Here is a 14,153-nt window from a genome sequence, read left to right as displayed (position 1 = left end):
GGAGGAGGAGGCGGCGGCGAGGCTGCCTCAGGCGCCCGGCATTCCCAGCCCCGCCGCGCCTGCAAAGTGCGAGCGGCAGCACAATGCCGGGGCGGGGGCGGGAGCCCCGCCGCGCGCGGCCCCGCCGAGCCCAGGCGCGGCCCCGCGGGGGCGGACGGGCGGGCAGAGGCCGGAGTGCCCTGGCCGGCCGCGCTGCAGTCCCGCCTCCCGCCTCGGCCGGGACCCTCCGGGAGCCCCGCTGCGTCCGCTGCGCGCCGGGGCTTGGAGGGTGGCGGGGGGAAGGCGGCGGAGGCTGCCCGCAGCCCTGCTGCGCACGCCATCACCCTGCCTCCACCTGGACCCGTCTTCCCGCCGGCCTTTCTCCCGGGGCCAGAAACCACGGCGGCACCGTGAGTGCGTGGCCTAGCCAAATTAGGGCTTGCTGCCCTCGTAATTATGGTTACGCGCCCCACTAGAGTCCAGCCATCAAGTGCTGGGCAAACCTCACTCAATCTGGTGGTCTGGGTGTCGCTTGTTTTCCTTTCACTGGGCAGGCCCAGCTCCTTGCTTCAGGAGTGCTGCGGGTTGATTTGACTTTGGCTGGTCTGTGGAAGCCAAGCCTAGACAAACTACAACAAACCCCAACATTTTCAGTAGCCCTGTGTTTGCACTTCAGGCTGTTTGATGGGGTATTGAACAGGTGGCAGCGTTCTGGGGCACAGAGCACCAGCCCCTCTTGGCGCATCCAATTCCTTTCCACTGATCAAATTTTACCTGAAAAGTACGTAATTTGTTTTTCTGCTCGAACAATTCATCGTCAGATAGTGCTCTGAACTTGTTCATGGCTTATACCTCTCCCTGTCTTTCTGTCTCCTTTGCATTTAGAGAAAAGTCATTTTCTTTGGAGTCTTCATGTTGCCAGATGAAAACATTTTCATCTAACGTGTATAGGATAGCTTCTTCATTTCCTTTAGTATCCTTAGCACTCTTTTCAACACCTAATTAAGTTTTAATCAGTCCTCTTTTTCTTATTCATGTGAAAAGAACTGATACACCAACAGCACCATTGGCAATATCTTTTATCTCTACTGGAAATGCGTATTTTGAAACAGCCTAGAACACCATTTGCCTGCTTCACAGTAGTGTTACGTTTCCTACTCCATCATCCTGTGATTAATTAGGTCAGCGAAATTTTTTCCTAGCCTATTTCTGTATATGGAAAAAAAAATCTTGTTATTAAGGACATGCATTTCTCTCATACTGTCAGATATTATCCTTCTATTTATTACTTCAGTCTTTGAAGACATCGAGTTCTTCCCACACAACTTGATCTTCCTTGTTGTTGACAATGGCTCATGAATATGTAAAGTCAGCAAAGTTATCGCACTTCTCTTGTTGCACAGTCCCTTTCAAGTATAATAACTGATGGCAATAGTTCTAACTGTTAATATTTATTGTACCTTGATTGAGTAAGTCATTACAAGGCAGAGTCTCTGTGGTGTTTTATTAACTCAAACTACTTGCAAGTGCAAGCATGCGTACACTCACTCTCATATTCTCTCAGTCTCTGCAGTTTTCCAAATTAAGTTGCTCACACTGGTTCTTGCTGGATGACCAGAGCACTGGGGTATGGAGCCAACACACTTCCATACTCTTTCAAGACAATGAAAGCAGAGAATACTGCAAGTATCCTTCTTTCAGATTGTAGTGTGTAGTCTTTGAAGGTTTACATCGTGTTCCAACTTTTGACCTACAACGGTCTCACTCTTAGTCTTAGTGTGTACTTTTTCTCAGTCCTGTGTAGGATGTTGCTCATGTGTGAGACCGATTGTTTACTGCAGCCGTTTGTTTTACATTGAGGATTGGATGAGCTGGGCAGTCACAAGACCATTTTCTTCAGCCAGATCCTATAGACTAGTGGTTCAACACCACACACAAGAATTCTTGCACACATTTTGCAAATATAGCACACGCTTCTTCTTATTAAGAATTAAAATTCTTAACCATACAGAGTCCTAAAACAGCGTTTCCTGGCAAAGCCACCAATACCAACGTAGCAAGATTGGATCCAAAACACAGCAATAAGAATCTCCAGAAACGACTTCCCTCCATCCTGATGCTATCTGCCAAGCCTCAGAGTTAGCCAGTTCTTACCTTTTTCTTTTTTTAAACTAATCCCCCCACATCTTCTCTAATCTAGCTAAATTTCCCAGCTGGCACTTTATCTTCTCATTTGTATGCTTCATGCAGTAGCTTGCTTTGCAGATCAGGAATTCATCCATTCTGTATATTCTCTCTGCCTCTTGCTAATAACCTTTCTGAGTTCGTTATTTACACATTGAGTTTTTCCTGCTAGCTTTTCCCCTTCTGGGGGATCAGTTGCAGGTAATTTTCACATCTTCAAGGTAAGTCCCAGGAAAACCTAGTGCAGTAGTTTCTGACTTTTCCTAATAAAAATTCGCTCACACCATTTCCTCCTAGCTGATAGGAACAGCTGATATCCTAGCTGTGGTATGGCATGCAAGACAGTAAAACCAGCTGAGATTGCTGGCTTGTATCGTGATCCACATCTAACTTTTAAAAAGATGTATCACATTGCTTGGGAAGCAGCACTCTACGCTGTAGTTCCCCACATTCTGGTGCCTGCTATGAATTACGTGGTAGTTCACTCCTGCAGCCAAAAATGTGAGTTTCAGAAGGCAAAAAACATGTTTAAAACAGAGAACATGCTGTGCAGTAGAAAGTACAATCCTTACCGAAGTGCATTCTCACTGTCCCTGGTGGGAAGGGTGCGTGGTGTCCAGAAAGTTATGAAGAGAGAACAAGGAAGGAGGGAAAGGAGTAAGGCCTCCATACAGCTGCCTATCACCTCTCGGAAAATAGGCTTGATATTTCTCAAAAGAGGAGAGTTTGTAGGTTTTCTTTTTGAAACTGGGGATCTTAACTGTCAATTTGTTTTTTGTTTATCTTTTAATCTAAGTTAAATGAATCCATAATTTTTCAATATTAGATTATTTTCTACAATCAACTTCCCATAATGCCCTGATTTCCAAATGCAAATATAAAAATATACCAGACATTGCAAAAATTAATAACACTGTAGTAGTACTAGCTGCATTTATTCTCCAATATTTATATACACAAAACCTGAGATCTCTGAAAGATAGGCACGAGACACCTGATTTCCAGAGGTGCTGGACTCTTAAGACTTCCCACCAAGTCAACAGGAGTTTTAAGTTTGTGTGGTATCTAAAAGTCAAGACTATCTCAAGTTAGGTGTTGAACAATAGAAAAAGAAAACCATTGTACATTTCTCAAAATTTAACTACAGATAGTTTTGCAGAAGAAAACAGCTAAAGCGACTCTATGTAGAAGGCTGCCAAATGACCAAATCAATTGACCAAAAAAGAGAAAAATTTCCCTCCATAGCTTTCAGCCACAGCACTCTAAGATTAACCTCCTTCAAAACCAACAAACAAAACAACCAGTAACTTAAGATTTCAAGCAGTAAGTTTTAATTTAGTAATATTCCTTCAAGCAAGGTAGCCAGGGTGTGCAATGCAGAACTTTCTCAGCATCAGGAGTCCAATTCCCCAGAATACCATCCCTTCCCGTTTCCTAATTACTGCATCCAACCCTTTTCCAGTTGTGCCAAACACACCTTCTAGAGTTCCCTGTTTCTCCGTGAGGAATTTCCCTGTGAACTGGCTGACACACTGTCACCCGACACTAAGGGGACAGACGGGTTCTTTTAGGGATCCTTGGCAGAATGGTGATGGCACTAAATTGTAGTTACAATTAAAGCTGTATTTTCTTAACAGGATACTATGATTAGTTGTCGTGGTTTAACCCCAGCCAGCAGCTAAGCACCACGCAGCCACTCCCTCACTCCCCCCCTGCTCCCAGTGGGAAGGGGAGGAGAATCAGGAAAACAGGTAAAACTCATGGGTTGAGGTAAGAACGGTTTAATAACTAAAGCAAAATATAATACTAACAATAATAGTAATGAAATATAATAATAATAATAATGATGATGAAAAGGAATATAACAAAAAAAGAAGAGGGGAAAAAAAAAGGAAAAAACCCAGTGATGCACGATGCAATTGCTCACCACCCACTGACCGACGCCCCAGCAGCGATCTGCCCCTCCTGGCCAACTCCGCCCTGTTTATATACTGGGCATGATGTTCTATGGTATGGAATACCCCTTTGGCTAGTTCGGGTCAGCTGTCCTGGCTGTGCTCCCTCCCAGCTTCTTGCACACCTGCTTGCTGGCAGAGCATGGGAGACTGAAAAGTCCTTGGCTTAGGATAAGCGCTACTTAGCAATAACTAAAACGTCAGCATGTTATCAACATTATTCTCACACTAAATCCAAAACCCAGCACTGTACCAGCTACTAAGAAGAAAATTAACTCTATCCCAGCCAAAACCAGGACATTAGTATAGCACAGAATTTATGATTAGAATGGCGCAGGATTTCTACAAGCAGAATTGGTATAGTACAATCTATAAGTAGTGTAAAACAGAATTTATAATACAACTTAACTTATAATTTCTAATCACCTGGACCCTCTGCAGATGGGGTCAGATTTTAATACATGGTTTGCTGTATCAGTATAACAGTCCTAATCTAGACTCGAAAGACATAAAAGAATACGAGTTACTCAGTCCTTGGAGGAAGCAGATGACAGCGGCCACCGGAGGGTCCCGGCTCTTGCTGTCTAGCAGCAGCTCTGGTCCAAGCTCCCCACTTAGGCCTTGTAACTGCTTGATTTTATGGACAGTGTTCTGGGTGCGGTTACGCTTCCCTGTTCCGTGATGGGGTCATCACCGCCACCGGGCTGGCTGCGTGCCTGGGACCTTCAAGGCCGGTAAGGAAGGGAGTAATCGCCCTGGCGCCTAGGAACCTCGAGGCCGGTAGGGAGGGGAAGAAGATATCTGTTTGGTTTGTCTGCTTGGTTCACAGGACCTTCAGGGCCTGATAACAAGGGAAAGGGAACGAATACGTGACCCCCTTGGTCACAGAGAATGGCTGCTTGCCTTATAAAATGGCATTAGTTACGCTAACCACATTACCAAGGGTGAGGAGCAGGGGGTACTGGTCACACACCCCTATAAAGACGGTGCAATCTGGCAGGCTATTTAGCTGATTTAAGCCAATTTGCTACACACTTTTTTTAGCTGTACTTGGTAGTTAGGTCCCGGACTACACTTCAGTGATGGGACAGCAAGGCTGCCCTTGCCTCAGCCAATAAATAGAAATGGAGCAAGAGGAACAAGTAGCTTCATCATTCCCTTTTTTTTTAATACATGTGAGCATCTCAGGCCACATTTATAAACACAGCACATTTTAAGAGTTACCAATTACCTAGTTATTCAGACAAGGATAGAGCGACAACAGAAAAATGAGAATATAGCAGAAACAGCTGGGAGGTAGTGCCGAGTCTGGCACACTCGGACCTGATCTCTCAAAATCCTCAGAATCCCTGAATTCTTTGCATTTGATGCACCATTACTTCTGCCAAATGAAGAACAGAGTTTGTGTTCTGAGAGAGCAGTAAATGTCAGGCATTAGGAACATGTTGCAAATATTACAGAAAACAGTTTGGTTTTAAAGCAATTAATAAAGTGCAACCAGTGCATTTTTTAATCTTTTTTTTTTTAGTTTTGTGGAAACACCACTTTCCGTGGAAGTTTTGCATACCTGTTTTGTAGGCACATGATTTTTTTGTCAAAAAGAAACGAGAATGCGCTGCCATCAATCGTGACAGGTAAGCATGATTTGAAGACTGCTTGGCTGGCTGATCTGTCCTACAGCTCAAGCTGTTTTTCCCAGACTTGATCCTTAATGCCTTTGGAGCCCAACACATCTTTGCACACCAGCTGAGGTACAGCCGGGACTTCTATGGAGAGTGTCTTATCCTGCCAGGGCGCAGCGGGGGCGGCTGCTCCCTGGGTCTGGGGAGCTGGGGGTCGCGGGGGCTGCCCGTGGAGGCACGGCAGGGCCTGGCAGCCAGGGCTCATCTCCCCGCCCCAGCCAGGGAGTAGGGCAGGGGGTCAGCCCCGGGCATCGGGCACCTCCCTGGGGAGAGCCAAGGCCAGGTGGGGCCGTGGGGCCGTGGGTGAGCCCGGCTCGGCCACCAGGCACTTTCATATCATATGGCTTTGCACATGTATACCATGCTAATAAGATATGGATGATATGCCCACATCTATACACCTTAGCTAAATCTGTGCCTAGCCTATATAATCTGTGCCCAACCTATATAATAACTAAGTAAACATTATTTCCTATGTAAACATCTTTTTTAATTAGGGAAGTGAAATTAATGCAAATATTTTATTTTCTATCACATAACTTACAAAATGCATACTTCTGATGTTACTGTAACGTAGATCAGGAGTGTTAGCTATTTAAATTGCCGCAACTGCTTAGGTATTCGGACTGAAGATTTTGACATGCACAAGGATTGAAAGCAATGGCCGGTGGTATCAAAGGAGAGATTATCCTTTATTTCAGTAGGCTTCAGATAAAGACCATCTTTGTTTATTGTCTTCACCATAACAAAATTTAAAGTAACAGACATATAATTTGAGTTCAAATAAATATTATTTAAAACATCTTCATATACAGCAAAGTGCATTTGCTACAAACAGAGCCATGGTTTAGCTAGGAAATTGCTAGTTAAATTCACATAAAATCCTGATGTTTGGAGTCACTGTATTATCCTTCTCCCATTACTTCATTTAGATCTACCTCACATCACAGACCTAGGATTTCAAGCTCCAACTACAAATGTAAGTCTTGTGCAGCCTTTGCTGTAGAGTTCTTATTGAGCAGAGCTGGTTGAAAATTCTTAAAACAGTATTTTCAAAAGAAAATAATTTTTTTGGTGAGACAATTTTTTGTGATTTTTTTCCTCCTGCTCCAAAATGTGATATGCAAAACTGAGATATTTTATCTAAGATTGAAAATATTTTAATTTAGATAGACTATTAATGCCATTTTTGAGAACCTCCTATTCATTCTTCACCTTTATGATACTCAACCACCGTGTAAAACAGTTCTGTTTTAAAGAGTGTACTTTTGTTTGATGATAATGAATATAAATGAGAACAGGTTTGCCCCTTTTTCCAAAAATGTCCTAAACCACTCTCCGACTCAATACGATTTGCTCGTCCTGGATTTTGCATATGGATCCACAATTTGCATTTCTTTTATATTTCCTGCATTTCTTTTATATGCATGTAAACAAAGATATTTAATATTTCCACTGGTTTTTATCAAAGTTTATTCTTTGAATCTATATCTCTGTTAACAAAATACTACTTTGATTGAAAAAAATGGGGACACTTGTAAAGATAAATGGCCTTTTTGTAGACTGTGACTATGAGATAATCTTGGTAACTCCTTATTTCTGCAAACTACTGATGGCTGCAATAGTTAAACATAATCTGTGCTCCAGAAAATTTCTGCAACGCGGGTATAATTTTGGTCAAAATATTTCAGTGAAACAGTATTCTACCAGGAAATGACAATTCAGTGTAAATAAATCTCTCTAGGGAACATACCAGTTCCACTGAATTCCAATTTCAGCAGAGACACAAGCACATGAGTGACAGGTTTGAAATCTTTCTGCCTTCAGTCTACGCCTCACCCTGATAAGACATGGGATCCCTGCAGTTTTCATGCTGCCTTTATGGTATGTTCCAGACATAGTAAGATCTGTTAGTGCAGGATCGTTCCACTCTCCCTCCTGCCCTCTGTCATTTGCTCACCCTAGAAACTACAGCTTCTCATTTTAGGAGGGAGGAGTACTGGAGACAGTTGCTGGAAGAACTGGGACATATTTGACTCTATTGGGAACCATGCCCTTCCCAGCCTTCATTCTGGATATATTGCTGAACTCTCTGGATGCCCTGGGCTCCACAGGAGGTTGCTATTTTCCCCGAACGTTCAACAGCCCAAGCTCTGGACTGCTCAAAGTGGGGACCTGAGAGAGGTAGTTCTACAATGACAGAATAAATTAGAGAACTGTGAAACCTTCAACATCAGTATTTATGGAATTTCCAAGTTCCACAGGATATTAAAGGAGAAAATTACAAAGAACAAAAAGATACTGCTGTATAATATTGCTCACCTTTTGCTCTGCTATGGTAGATCTCTGCCTTAAATTATTGACCATGCAGGATTTGTGCAGAATTGAAAGTGATTTTGGGTTACAGGTGTTATGGGGTATTCAAGGTAAAGTAAAAATCTCCAATAAAGTCTGTGGCGCGTCTATACAGACAACATATACTTTGAATCAGCTACAGTGAAACAGATTATGCTGTAACTAAGCCTCATGTAGCTAATATCCTTTACATACTTTAAAGCTAAATCCTAAATATAGTAAAGACAACTGTACTATGTAACCGTTAGACATACTTAAAAGGGTGATCATGATATGGATAGCCAAACCAAAAACAAATACATGATTATTACTAGAGAGAGATTATTTATAATTAAAGATGATAACATCTTGCTGTATTTACAACTTGGTTTCTAAGCACTAATCTTGAAGGAAAGACCATCAAATAACCCTCAACAAGGAAACAGTTATATGAGTTCTATTTTGTATCAAAAGGTACCATATTTGACAATGGAAAATATATAAAAAGGAAAGAATACAAAAATGGACTAATGAAGCACAAAATAAGCATTGGATCATTAAGATCCAACAAAAAGTGCATACCCATCATTAGAGTTCATTTTGTGAAATCTGTTTGACAAATACTATCTTACCATAGAAGACAGGGAATTGTGCTAGATGATGCAGTTTCATAACTTTTTTCCCAACCAACAAAAAATATATAACAAACAAAATCTAAGCATTTTCCCCTCTCCAAAATAGGTTAGAGGATGTAATTGTCTTCATAAATTGGAACAGGAGGCAGTGAAAAACAGTTCAGTATATTCACTGAAGAGAAAATCCTGCTGCAGACTCATAGAGGTAATTTATAGTTCAGAGTGATTTGGTCAGGATTTTTAAAACAAATTACATAACCAGTATGCCTTTTCTTTGTTTTTATGATATGTAGAGAAACTCTTCTGCATATTTTTCTTGGGAGCTTGGTTTTTACCACATATACCTTCAAAATGTAAAAATCTGACTGAAGGAAACAGAGTGTTAGCTCTGGAAACGGAAGCTGTCACTATAGCTCTGAATCTCATCCTGGTCTCAGCTGGCTCAAGCACAGCACCATGCTAGTGCACCTCCACTCCTTTCTATGATGAGATTAATACCTTTGTGTTCTGCTTCCAGTATGGTGTAAATGTGCCAGGCAAGGTCAATGCTAACTCCTGCTCTCAGCAGTTCTCTCCACTGAACAGAAGAGTGTGACTTTACCTTCTAGATTCATATTGTTGTTTTGAATGTTTTATTCAGGGGAAAAAAAAAAAAGAAAAACTCCTGTCTTGGAACTTAAATGAAATGAGACCTAAGTGAGCCAAATGATTCAGAAATAAGAGGTGAGCTAGGAGTGTGTAAGGATGGTTCCTTGAATTCCTGTCATTCCCAGGTCTTGGCTCAGAACCACAGTGTGGTTTGTGCATGCAGATAGGGCTTCTGTGCCTTTAGACAGACTCAAACGTAAGTAGCCATGGCAGTATTTTCCCAGGACAAAGGCTGCAGACTTAAACTATAGCTTGTCACTTTCTTCTTTATCTTATGGCCAACAAACTTGGATGTTCACAGATGATATTGCCCTGCCTCTGAGGCCTCCTACCACCCTTGTCCTGAAACCCTTCGTGAAGACATGTTTTGGCAGTGAATGAGGGCAGAGAAAAAATTAGTGTAACCTGTAAAAGAGTGGCAATGAATAAAAGAATTGGTTCCATGAATCCCTAACAGAGGTGTGTGGTTAGTTGGATTTTCTAGACTTAATAAGATACAAATTTTGATTCAAATTTATCCTGGACTTGATGCATTTTTTTAAGTCCTTCCATTACGTAATAAGGACTGTGAGCTCATGCTGCAGGCTTTCTATTCAGTTGAATAGGAGTAGGGTTTCTATCTTCTACTCTGCTGCCTATTTTCATTAAACTTTGAGGAATTTGGCATCTGAGACTTTTACCCTCTCCTTCATTTTTGGTTTAAACTGTTCAAAAGGTTCGACTTTTATCTAAGGAAGGACTGAGAGCAGACAGATAGAAGCACACATGTAAATATTTATCTACACACACACTGATACACCATTGATTAAACTGATCAATAGACCTTTTCCCTTATGTCTCAAAAATAAATAAAAATTAAAGTGAATAAGGGCAGTCGAAGAGACAGATGAACAAGAGATTATGTGTCAGTACATTATACAAGAGGTAACATAAATGAGGAGGAGGCGATCATCCACATACAGCCCACCGCAGCAGCAAAAGTTCTGGGGAACTGTCAGTGTTTACAGTTGTGTGCAGTAAAGCAACAGATGCCCATTTTCACCACAGGTAATTTATTAAACAAATATCTCGCATTATGATTTCACATTAGCCATACTTCCCTAAATATGTGTAAGTACATAACTCATTTTATGGGATCATTAATAACCATAACAGCCAATACCTACCTGGTTACAAATTTACTATGATGCCTAAAATAAAAACATGTCACAACGTCTTTTTTGTAATCAAGGAACTGAAAAAAATATAAATCTTGTGCTCTTCCACTAACCTGATCTTGCAGAATAAGATTAGCTCATCAGTGATTCTTGCATCATATTTCAAGAGATAACAAGTCTTACAACACTAAAATCTTAAAAAAAAAAAAAATCACAAAAAGACTAGCTTTTTTGCAGTCAAATCTGACACAATACACTTATACAGTTAGTACATAAGGGATAATTTTGTTTCATAAACTTACTTTACAGTTCTTTTTCTCTCAGTAGTGGCATCTTTGGTGGAATTTTATAGTATTCACAAAAGAGAAAATATTCTGCAAAGTAAAAAGAAGCCAGCAAAACCTGCTACATAATAAAAGTGTCTCTGAAGAGGATAAAATAAGAATGCATAATTGTATTTGAACAATCAGATGCATTTTAGCATAAAACTCTGCTGCCTCTTAATCCTTCTCATAAAAAATATATGGGCATTTGGACATATGGTGATAAAAGGAAACAATTCTTACTCCAGGAGTTGTTTTGTGTAAGCCTTAGCCAGAAGGTATTTCTGAGGCCAACCATGAAAAAGGATTTTAAAAAGTTTTGCAAGTTGCTAATTCTAATAAGAAAATCTACAGCTAGTAATTTTTATTAACAGAAAAGGTATAAAGAATATATATAAACCACCGTGTCTAAGAACTTGGATAGAAACAAAGACAGAAACTGTTTTGTATATATGTTTTTCAGAATGATCTGTTGTGTGTTCCTGTTGTACTTCTACATCTAATATGGACCTGAGCTGGAGCTAGAATGCTAGAATGGGTGAAGATCTGGCTGAATGCAGACGAGCACTTCCTTTGCTCATAGAGACGGACCTGTCTGTAAAGGTCTTTCCTCAAAAGCCTGAGAGAAGACATAACTAATAGGAAGCCGGACCTGTGTTACACCACTATGAGGCATGCCCTATGCCATGCTAGTATGCGCATGTTTGGATCTCATGTGCTCCAGAGAGTATGTTGCTGCTCCTCCTTCCCAGGGCCGTCGCCTGCACACAGGCCAGTCGGAGCTGGAGGGCAACCTCAAAGGTGGTCCAGAATCACCCATAGTGTTTTTGGAAGTAAATTCACCAAAACAGGAGACCAGTTTGCACAGCTGCCCCTGGACGTGGGCTTAAGGCACAATTCTGTCTTCACTCTTTTTTTTCATATGCTCAGTGCGGATTGCAATCAACTAGTTAGCAGGGCACAGCACTCGTTGCAGCATGCAGTATATGGGTGACAACCCCATATCAAGAAAATCTTGTTCCTGCTTCACTGTAGCATGGAACTACTCTGTGTTCAGTACATTTTGTTACCTAAATGCTGACTCCTCTAATTTGTATCAGCAGTTTGGGAAGAATGATTTATTGGCTGCTTGAGGTTTTTTTTAGGTGTATTTATAGTGAAAATATATAGCAAGCAGATAGTTTAAATCATGCTCAGTGTGCCAGCACTCCACTCATCTTTACAATGTGTTAAATTCAAACACTATTAGTTTACTGAGTCAGGCTTCCCTTTATTTCACTAATGTTTTATGAGTTCCTGTCTTAAACTCCTGGAGACAGATTAACCTCTAGTGTAATGCTACCAACAGGGTTACATTAGCTGTGGATTCAGGCTGCAGCTTTATTTTCCAGCGGGAGTATACAAAAATGATTCTTTCTTTCTCTGTGTATATCCTCACTGTGTTCTTTGAGTCATGTCTTTTTATTCGACTGACTACACTTTCCCGTTTTTTCACACCTAGTAGCTTTGGAGAGTCAACACAGCAATGAAAGAAGCGAGCTATGTATTAAGAAACATCATGCAGGATGCACACAGGCTTCATCTTATTCTTAACTATATAGATGAGACCTAACACAACAGCTAGTTATTATCTCTGCGAGCTGTTGTATACACAAGATTGTAAATTGAGGTCAGAATAGGGCCTGAGGAATCATTTTGCAGAATCACATGCTTTTTTTGTAGAAAGGCAAGATGATGCTGTTAAGACGCAGGAATTGGTAACAGATCTGGGTTCATAATTAAAGATTTCTGATGTGACTCTTTCAAACGAGGTATGATCTCTCATTTATTACTGTTAATACTAAGGAAGGTAAGAGGAATCCTTATCTTGTTAAGCTTAAGAGTTTAATTTTTCATAATAAATGTGATATGCTCTAACATGACAGTACTGAATGTCACAGAAACAGCTATAAGGAAATAGAATTAAGTACTTTGGTTGAAGATGTATTAGAAAGGTACCTGGATTAAAAAACTGAGAAAATTTTAAAAGCAGCCTTACAATAGAGCAAACCTTCAGCTCCAGTGCCACTTCTCAGTGCAGAATTATGCTGAAGTGAGCTTTGTATACAGCTTTGGTATACAGCTTTAGTAGAGGTCTCTTCAGAGATATTTTTCAGGGAGCTACATCAGACAGTCAGTGTTTATTTGCTATTTATTCAGTTCTCCACTTAAGTTCACACTTGAGGAATAGTTTGCTATTCTTCAAAGTATTCTCCTCCTGACTGAATGAAGTTTCCAAAGTAGCAACTTTCAATAGTTAATCCTGTGTCATGTCCAAGAGGTTTTGGTTTTTTTTTTCTCCATATCCTCAGCGTGGAGTCAAAGGACAGCAGGAAAAGATTATCATTTCAGCCAAAGGGTTATTTACTGATCTAAAGAATACTCAAGACACCAACAAATCCCCCACAATGCTAAATGGCTAAATAACTTCCCCTTGGAGTGCCATCTTGAATGATTACTTGCATTTTACAAAATCGAGAGCAAGTAATGCTTTACAGTGAAGAGGCTGAGGACTGCGATGATCTTACCCACCTACATTTAATATCATTCAATTAAATTACATAATTTATGACCAGACAGAGATCAGTGCTACTTTTTTAGTCACTGCCAATTGTACACTATTTCAGTGATAGACACTTTAACAGCCTAATGAAAAAAAACCCCAATTTCCTTCCATTTATAATACACTTTTGTATTTAGCTGACATCAATTTTAGGTATGCACCACTCCACCGTTAACTGTACTTAAGAGGTCAGCAGCGAGCACTTTTGCCATCTCTCCCAGCTGAAGAAGGCAGGTTTCATTACTCAGCTTTCACGTTCCCCGAAGCAACAGTGCTGACAGCTGCTGGCAACACGTCACGCCTCCCGCACCCTTTACCTGTGCTAATTGCCCCAAAGGAGTACGTGACTGAAAATCACCCTCCAGCTGCCTGGGCCGGGAAGTCGGCGCCTCCCCCCCGAGGAGCTGCGCCTCCGAAGTCCGGGGCAGAACCATCCCGCAGCCACCTGCGGGCCTGGAGCACCCCACCGCCGCGGGCGGGCGCCGAGGAGAGGCGGCTAACGGCGGCCGCGGCGCGGGGCGCCCTCCTGCGGCCGAGCGGGGGAGGGCGGCGGGGCGCGCGCTGCCACGGCCGCGCTCTGGCGGGACGAGCCTGCGCCTGCGCCCCCGCCTCCGCCCCAGCCCCAGGATCCGGCTCTCGCCGCGCCCCCAACGC

The sequence above is a fragment of the Gymnogyps californianus genome, chromosome Z (genome assembly GCF_018139145.2).
Source record: "Gymnogyps californianus isolate 813 chromosome Z, ASM1813914v2, whole genome shotgun sequence".
Taxonomy (NCBI): domain Eukaryota; kingdom Metazoa; phylum Chordata; class Aves; order Accipitriformes; family Cathartidae; genus Gymnogyps; species Gymnogyps californianus.
The sequence above is the reverse complement of the archived record's forward strand: the minus strand, read 5'-3'. Positions refer to the sequence as shown.